Source organism: Rhipicephalus sanguineus, chromosome 7 (assembly GCF_013339695.2).
Source record: "Rhipicephalus sanguineus isolate Rsan-2018 chromosome 7, BIME_Rsan_1.4, whole genome shotgun sequence".
NCBI lineage: Eukaryota > Metazoa > Arthropoda > Arachnida > Ixodida > Ixodidae > Rhipicephalus > Rhipicephalus sanguineus.
The window spans coordinates 93129472-93137292 of record NC_051182.1 but is presented as its reverse complement, the minus strand read 5'-3'; the positions used below and the strand labels follow the sequence as shown (position 1 = coordinate 93137292).

The 7821-nt window shown below is 42.2% G+C and overlaps 1 long non-coding RNA gene across 1 annotated transcript; it reads left to right on the top strand.

The window, feature by feature from the left end:
- The first annotated feature begins 728 nt into the window (after nucleotides 1–728).
- LOC125759325 (uncharacterized) lies at nucleotides 729–7405 on the top strand. The gene is made up of 3 exons (XR_007416893.1): nucleotides 729–993; nucleotides 3747–3829; nucleotides 6520–7405. It is a non-coding gene; the product is annotated as an uncharacterized LOC125759325 (long non-coding RNA).
- Nucleotides 7406–7821: the final 416 nt, after the last annotated feature.

Sequence of the window (7821 nt, the reverse complement as noted above, 5' to 3'; positions counted from 1 at the left end):
CTCCAACTCCTCGAGCCGCACGCCCCGCTCACGCTTCCTTTTCGTCGTCTTCCCCTCCAAGGCGTACCGCAGAGCAGAACTGTCGTTCCCTCTTCGCCCCGTCACGGGCCACACAATCCACATCATCACACACACAAACCTTGCACACGTGTTGCTCTTGCATCCGTAGACAGCGCAGCGTTTCTTCGCGTGGCGTGGCGGACTCATCGTCCCGAAGGGTGACAGCACGCCGGCCGTGCGCTGGCAAAACACAGTCACTGAAACGGTTCCCGATGGCTGCGATGGGCTATATTACCTTCTGCCAAGTACCGCGACTAGAAAACAACGCTTATGCGAGGAAATCACCTACGGACGACAGGCACAAATCTACTGCGCAAAAACGAGCGACGCCATTTGCATCTCAAAATGCGCAAAACCGTTGGCCCATGTTACCAGACTGCCTGCATATGCCCGCTGTTTCTGAAAATAAACGAAATAAATTGGCCACTCAACCACATACCCAAGACTAAAGTTTGATTAAAGTAATCTACTAATTTAATTCGTGACAAATAAAATTAAAACTAATGAAAATAAACGCTTAATTAATTTTTTTGTTTTCATTATTTGTCCCCCCCTCACCTAGTAGCGCTTTAATCGTCACGCGGGTGTTGATGTTTGTCGCAATAGGTTTCCGACCACTTTTCGTTCCGAGTTTCGCGACCTATTTAGATTGACCTTGCGGGTTCCGTTGAAAGGCTCCCTGCGCTCGCTGCGAACGAAGTGGTGTTTCGCGCATCTATTTTTACCGTGTTTATCAATATTACGTGCGGTTATCGTTGTTGAATGAACACGTACTACTTACATCGCGTGTCGGGACGTTCGGGTCGTTGTTTGACATGGAATCGACGGCGGCGATGCGTCGTCGTGGCACCAACCAACGGACGCGAGCTTTGAACAAGAGCGCAAGCGCGGGCCGTTTGACGAGACAGTCGCCGCAGCGGATACAACACCTCGGTGAGTTCAAGAATGTTACCAAATTGCGTTACTGAGTTACCTTAGTGCATGGAAACTTTTATGCAGGTAAGAGGGCCTGGGCGGGCGGCCAGTTACCACAGAAGGGATGCTGCGCAAGAGCAAGGGCCTGCTAAAAAAGTATGCATTGTGCTAGTATCGCTGCTTTCTGTGCTCTTCGTTATACCTTTCTATGGAGCGGTTGCCGTGTGCGTTGATTACAGTTGAAAACAAGCTGAAGAATGCGCGTTCCATTACTTGATTCTGTGCTCCTGCCACGCAGGCCTTGTGCTGTTGAGCCGTTATAACTTGGCTGCACGAGATCGTCGCTTGGAGCGACTTGCACATTGCCTTGTCGCCGTAAAAGTGGGTCCGCTTTTAAACATACTGGTCGTTCCACACCCTTTCTGTGGTGTAAATGCAATTGAAGTTATAGTTCCATAAGCATAGGTATAATGAATTAACTTGCAAAGGTAGACGGGGACGCAGGTAGGAAGACACAATGCTGTCATGCACACGCTATACTGCTCAGAGCATATGTCTCTGGTTGCGTCGGCGTCTACCGTGCTGCGTCGTTTTTGCAAGTAATTAGCACAGTTGCCTTCTGGCTACGCAAGGTCGCGGCTCGTAGCACCTAGATGTGTGGTGGATGCCCATTGAAGCAATGCATTTGTGTGAATCACGCTATGGATACTGGTAGTAACAGGAAGTACACACATCAAGTCGCACAGCATGCATGTAGTGTGTGTGTTTTCTTTTTGGACATTACATGTTTTTTATAAACGTTGTGTGACAGTCAGGCTCCTGTCATTTTCGCTCATGAACTTGAAGTCGAGGCGGAAATACTTTGCCGCAAGCAAAATTACATTTACGCTGTTAATTAACAACTCGTTCATCCACTTTTTAATTATTGAGGGAGGTAGTTTATATTAAAAAGATATAGTGTGTGCCAAGTTGTGGCATGCCGTTTTTTTTTTTTTGAAATCGCGTGAGTTGCACGTTATCCGAGATATTCAACTTCCAATTTTAAGGTTGATATCGAAACTGGGCGCGGGACACGCGGCGTGTCTGAACTGCACGTGACAAGGAAGGGACGACATTTCAAGCAAAACTTCGTATGCGCTAAATTGTCATGCACCACAACTTTCTAATATAAACAACTGCACTAAAGTCAGCAATTAAAAAGTAGGTAATGAGTGCTTGATATTTAGTGTCAGTTCAATTAAGCTTATTAAGCAAGTACATGCTCTTTTTGTTGCTGTGTTTGTGTGATAAAAATTGGGTCAGATATCTGACATGCCATTTCATATTTTCTTTGATGAACCATACACGTTCTACTACAAATTCTTGTAACAGGGAATGGCACCATTGCAAAAGCTTCTTATCCCAAATGGTAAATGGTTTAGGCTGTGCTGGTGCATTGAAACACTACTTGATTGTGTTGTACTGTATAGTCCTTGTTTTCCTTGGTGCTTTGCTAAAGAAAGAGGAAATTGAAAGGGGGTTCTTATTTGCAGGATGTACAACTAAGATCTAGCATTCAGTGAAACTGGTGACAATGCTGCTTTAGTTTATGAAGTAGTTAATTAGAGAATGCAATTTCTGATATCTGTATATGTGTTTGCAGATCACAGTGAGGTTACTGGTTCTCAGGCGTGATTACAGCACTGAGAAATTGAACAAACTAAAAAAGAATGGAATAGATCAAGGGGCTCAGTTTTTTTGTTCGACAAAACCTGATGAAGCCAAGGGAGGTATAGGGGAGATTATTCGTAGTTTTTAAAAGTAGTGTAGTAATTACGACATAAAGAGGAATTAATGTAGACAAAAATACAACATTCTGCTGCCAGGGCCTGAACCTACAACAAAGTGTTGCATCTCATACTCCACCACTCTAGCTACGACATAGTCGTTCTCTCATCCACCCCACTGGGCACTTCTGTGTGTGTAATCCCGGCAGTGTCACACCAGCATTCGTAGTCATGCTGGTGTCGCATAGCCCGTGAAATCTACGAGCTGGTAGCTGATCAATAAACCGTCATGAGCTACCTGAGGGCATAAAGTTTGCTGGCACGAGGCCCTCGCTATTAAAGAACAAAAGAACGGGAGTGGATCAAGGGCTCATTAAATTGAACAGGCACTTCTAGTGTAAAGGACCAGGTCTGCACATGAATGGACTTTAGTACAGCAAGGATAGTTGTTTCAGAGAGAGGAAAATTGGGCATGTTGCTAAAGCATGCCCAAGATTTAATGAAAGTAAGAACAGCAGAGGGACAGAAAAACTGACACAGTGCTCAATCTTTTCTGTCCCGTCTGGCATTCTTGCTCTTTTACTGAATCTTAAGCTTTTTTGAAATCTCCACATTCATGATGTCATACAATAAATGGGCTCATTGTCATCCATTCTGCAAATTGAGCACACGTATATTTATTTAATATTTTGATGGGAGTGCTCCTGGAGTTTTCTTGTGTTCAAATTACCTATATGGCAAGCTGTATATCTCACCCTTTTGTAATACACAATTGTAGCAAAATTCGACAACTAATGCAAATTACAATTATTTGCAGTGACCCACTGCTACTCTAATACTTGTTCTTAATGCATCCTGGGCCTATTTTCGAGGACAATTTTGGTATATAATCATATGCCTGTGTTAAGCCATCATGCTTAATATTACTACTTGTGTACTGTAAGGACTCTTTGTGCACAAGTTGACGGAACTTTTTGTGGTATCTGTTATGCATGTATCCAGCAGCTCAAGAGACTGAAGTGGTGGACAGCTTGCTGTGAAAGATGGAAGCGTTCTTCCTGCAAGTCTGGACAAGGCCATATTAAATGGTATTTATTTGTTTCCATCAATACAAATCGACCGTTTAGACCCTTTCAATTGAGAGACCTATTGCTCCTATATTGTGAGCAACTCCAAGACAGGAAACAATATGTAATAGCAAGTGCATGTCATATACATGTTCCACTTGGCCATTCATGCTTGTGGCCACCTGCTTCTGGTAGGATGTGCTGAAAAAATATGTTGTCAGCTACCTGCACAGCGCCATAGCAGGATATCTCACTGTTTGAGGAAACTTGGGACATCTATGCGAGGCAGAATTAACAAATTGATTTTCAGAGTTTCATGATAAAGTAAAACTTGGTAAAACAAGTTGTAAGGTATGCATGCTTGTGTGTTAGAGTGCCGTCTTTGGCATTGTATTTGCCCTAACCAAGTTGTGCCAATGAACTGGCAGCGGACTATGGCATTCAAGTATTATTCTTTACGTTTATGTGCAAAACAGCAATAACGAAGAGCAAGACTGGTAGAGCACAGCCAGAGTGCTGACTACGAACTGAATGTTATTAGTAAAATCCAGCCATATATTGCAGTTTCAAAACGTAATTTTCACAGAGGAAAGGAAGAAAGGGACACATCAGGTGTCTTATCATTGAGTGATGTTAATTCCGCTGCCATATCTATTAATGGCGTGCTGACTATGTTGTCACCAGATGAAGCAAATTTTTGCATGCACGCTCCTTGTACTGTAATGCTCAGTGACTTCCATATTCTTTTTTACATTGTTTGGCCCCTGCCACGGTGGTCTAGTGGTTATGGCGCCCGAAGTTTGCGGGATCGAATCCCGGTCGCGGCGGCTGCATTTTTGATGGAGGCGAAAATGTTTGAGGCCCGTGTACTTAGATTTAGGTGCACGTTAAAGTACCCCAGGTGTTCGAAATTTCCGGAGTCCTCCACTATGGCATCTCTCATAATCATATCGTGGTTTTGGGTCATAAAACCCCTGATATTAATACATTGTTTGCGCATTCCATAGCTTGGTCGTTAACATTGTCCCGTCTGCTGTTTAAAACTTCACTACAAGCTAATAGGATATTGTATTCCAGATGAGTTATTCGATGTCTTGTGTGATTGGTGGTCCCCTTATATTTGCATGTGATGTTTGGTGCTTGTTTGCCGGTAAGCACCTAGCCCATTTATAACACGCCGTCAATCAACTTCGCCGCTAAGTTAGGGAAAACGTGTTTAACTTTTTTCATCATGCTGACTAAATCAAACAGCTCTGAACAGGCGTTTGATGTCTGCTATTTTTCGCTTCTTACAAACTGTGACATGTACCTTGGAATACCACTGTGAAACTGTTCAACTCTTTCGTGATTTCTTACTTCAAAAGGAGCATTTGGTTGTCGTAGACTGCTTGTCAGTAAGTGTGGGTTTATAGTTATAAAAAAAAATATTCTTACAAGTATATCCCACAGTGAGTATGCCACTTTTGAAACAGAACATTTCTTATAGCTGTTGTGTTCTGCAGGCTTTAGTCTAACCAGCTTGCATAACTGCAGTAAAGCCAAAGTAAAATGGTGTTCTGAAGTTTGAAAACACACTTCATTGTCAGCCGTGTTATTAGGTTTGTTTGTAGAGAAGCCTATGAAGAGTAATTATGACATACAAAATGCACTTAACAGCATATCAGCTTGTACGATGCAAATTAAATTGAAGCTACTCTTAATTCTTGTGGCGTGGTGGAATTTTGTTTAGGAGCAATGAAAATATGCTACACGATACGAACTTCCAAAAGCTGTTTGCATCTCACTTGGGTGAACAGACAAAATTACTTCAAAATGTCTCGTAGTTTTTGTAAGTTTTCTTAGTAAACATATTGTTACTCAGTAGGCAAAGTTAAATAAGAGAGTTGGGCTAGTTTGTGTGATTGCTTTAGCTGTGACATATCTCCTAACGCCTATGCTGAACAGGAAAATGAAGAGTGAAGGGGCAGAGGCAGCTCAATCTTTTTGGCAGCTCAACTGCCAGAGAGTGCTAGGCTTCAGCTGACGAAATTGAAACAATCAGACATGCAAGGAAGTCACTTTACGTGCAAGCAAATCCACTGAGCAATGCACTCTATTTATTTGACTGTTAAAACTGAAAACGTAACTCGTGTTTTTAACTAGATAAGTGGGCTCTGACTGCTCTCTAGACAGACAGGCAGTAAGACTGCTGCATTTTCATGGCTGGTGATAAATATGTAAGCGTGCCATTTTTGAACTCGCTGGGCAAGAAGTGGCGTATCTTAAGAAGCTTAGCAACAGTGACTTCTGTCGCCAGTGAAACTTTTTTTGCTGGCCTGCTTAAATGATATTCTGGCACACTTGTTGGATCATTTGTTTGTCCATTGGGGATACTCTGGGTTTGCGAATGAATTTAAGCAGTTGAAGGCAAGAGCTCTGCCCTGTCTCTCCTCTTATGTTTGTTATATGTCTAGCTGAAAATTATGTTGCAGCCAAAGTGGTAAAGTATGGTTCACACCTTTGACGTAGAAGGTATTCATAAAGCTCTGGCACAGCGTGCTTTTCGTTCTTGCCCTCTTTTGCATTTTTACTGGGGAACGCAATGTGCTGGTCATGCACTGCAGTTATACCCATACAGAACTAATCAAATAATTTCATCGTGACGTGTGCAAAGATAGTTATATTTTTCTAGTGGAACTTTTAGTTATAAGTGCCCTGTCCTTCTGTCGCAGGCTTCATCTGTCACAAATCGCTGGCCACGAATGTAAAGAATACCTTGGCCCCACTTCTGTCGAGGGAACCGAAGTTGCCTGAACAGATGAAGAGGGGTGGTGCTACCAATAGTGAACGACTGTGATTTTATAATGTGCAAGTGTATGAAAAATCTTGTTACACTAATTTAACGTTAATTGCATTCACTAGTCAAGTGTCAATATTGTAATGTGTAAGTTTATGCACAGTTGCATTAAGTGAGCGCTCATTCAAGCTTCAAGTTCGCAATCATATATTTTGGTGGTATTCATAGGGCACACATTCCACTTTAAATTGTGATCTGCTCCTTTACTGAGGGTGCATGCAGGTCCTTGAAACGATTGAAAACCCTTGAAAAAGTAAAAGTACATTTTTAAAGCCCTGAAACCCTTGGAATTTCTTAGCATATAGTGTCCAATATTGACAATACTAATTTCTTTCGGTGTTCTGTAAACATTTGTCTAGCAAACTGAGGGAACATGTCATGCTCAGTGATGATTCGGCTACTCTGTTTACCTTGCTTGCATCACTGCTTTACCGATCATTCATTTCATTTCCGCAACTGTCGGTCCGCCTTCTCCCCCTTTCTCTTGATTTGGCTTCTTGGGACTCGACTTCACTTCCAGCGCTTATGCTAGTTTCTCTTCTTCTATAGCAAGCTCACTACTTGTGATAGATCTTCTAGCTCAACAAACATCCACTGTCCTATAATGCAGGCAAAATGTGAAAAAAAAGTTGATGCTTTGTGTTAGAAACCAAGTACTTCTGACTAAAGCTGATGGCACTGCTGCTCAGGCTTAGTGATTGACTCCCATGTAGTGATTGTTATTGCTCTTTTGTGTAGGCAAGAACCTTGACTTTATATGTAGAGGATGTTTGCTAAGTTGATTGCTCTACTGGCATAAATCCAATTTGCACTTGACTCAATTGTTATCAAAGCCCAAAAACAGGAGAAGCATGATGACTGCATGGAGTCAAAAATGTATTCAACGATCGAATTGTAAAAATTGGGGATAAAATTTTGAAGCGGTCATTACTGTTTTGTTGTTTAGCAGGTCAGTACTCGGAAAAAGTAGAAGCGTTGTACATCACCGTCATGAAACTAAACAGTTTCTCAATGCCTGAAAAAGTGAGACGGGGGAACTGAACAAGATTACTTATCTAATATAAAAGATGTCCCAGCAGCTTCATTAATGCTGTGAATTTTGTGCACAGTAGGAAGCTAATATGATCAGGTAGAGTATCGGACGCATTATCTCAAGGTTGTAGATTTGGTCCCTATC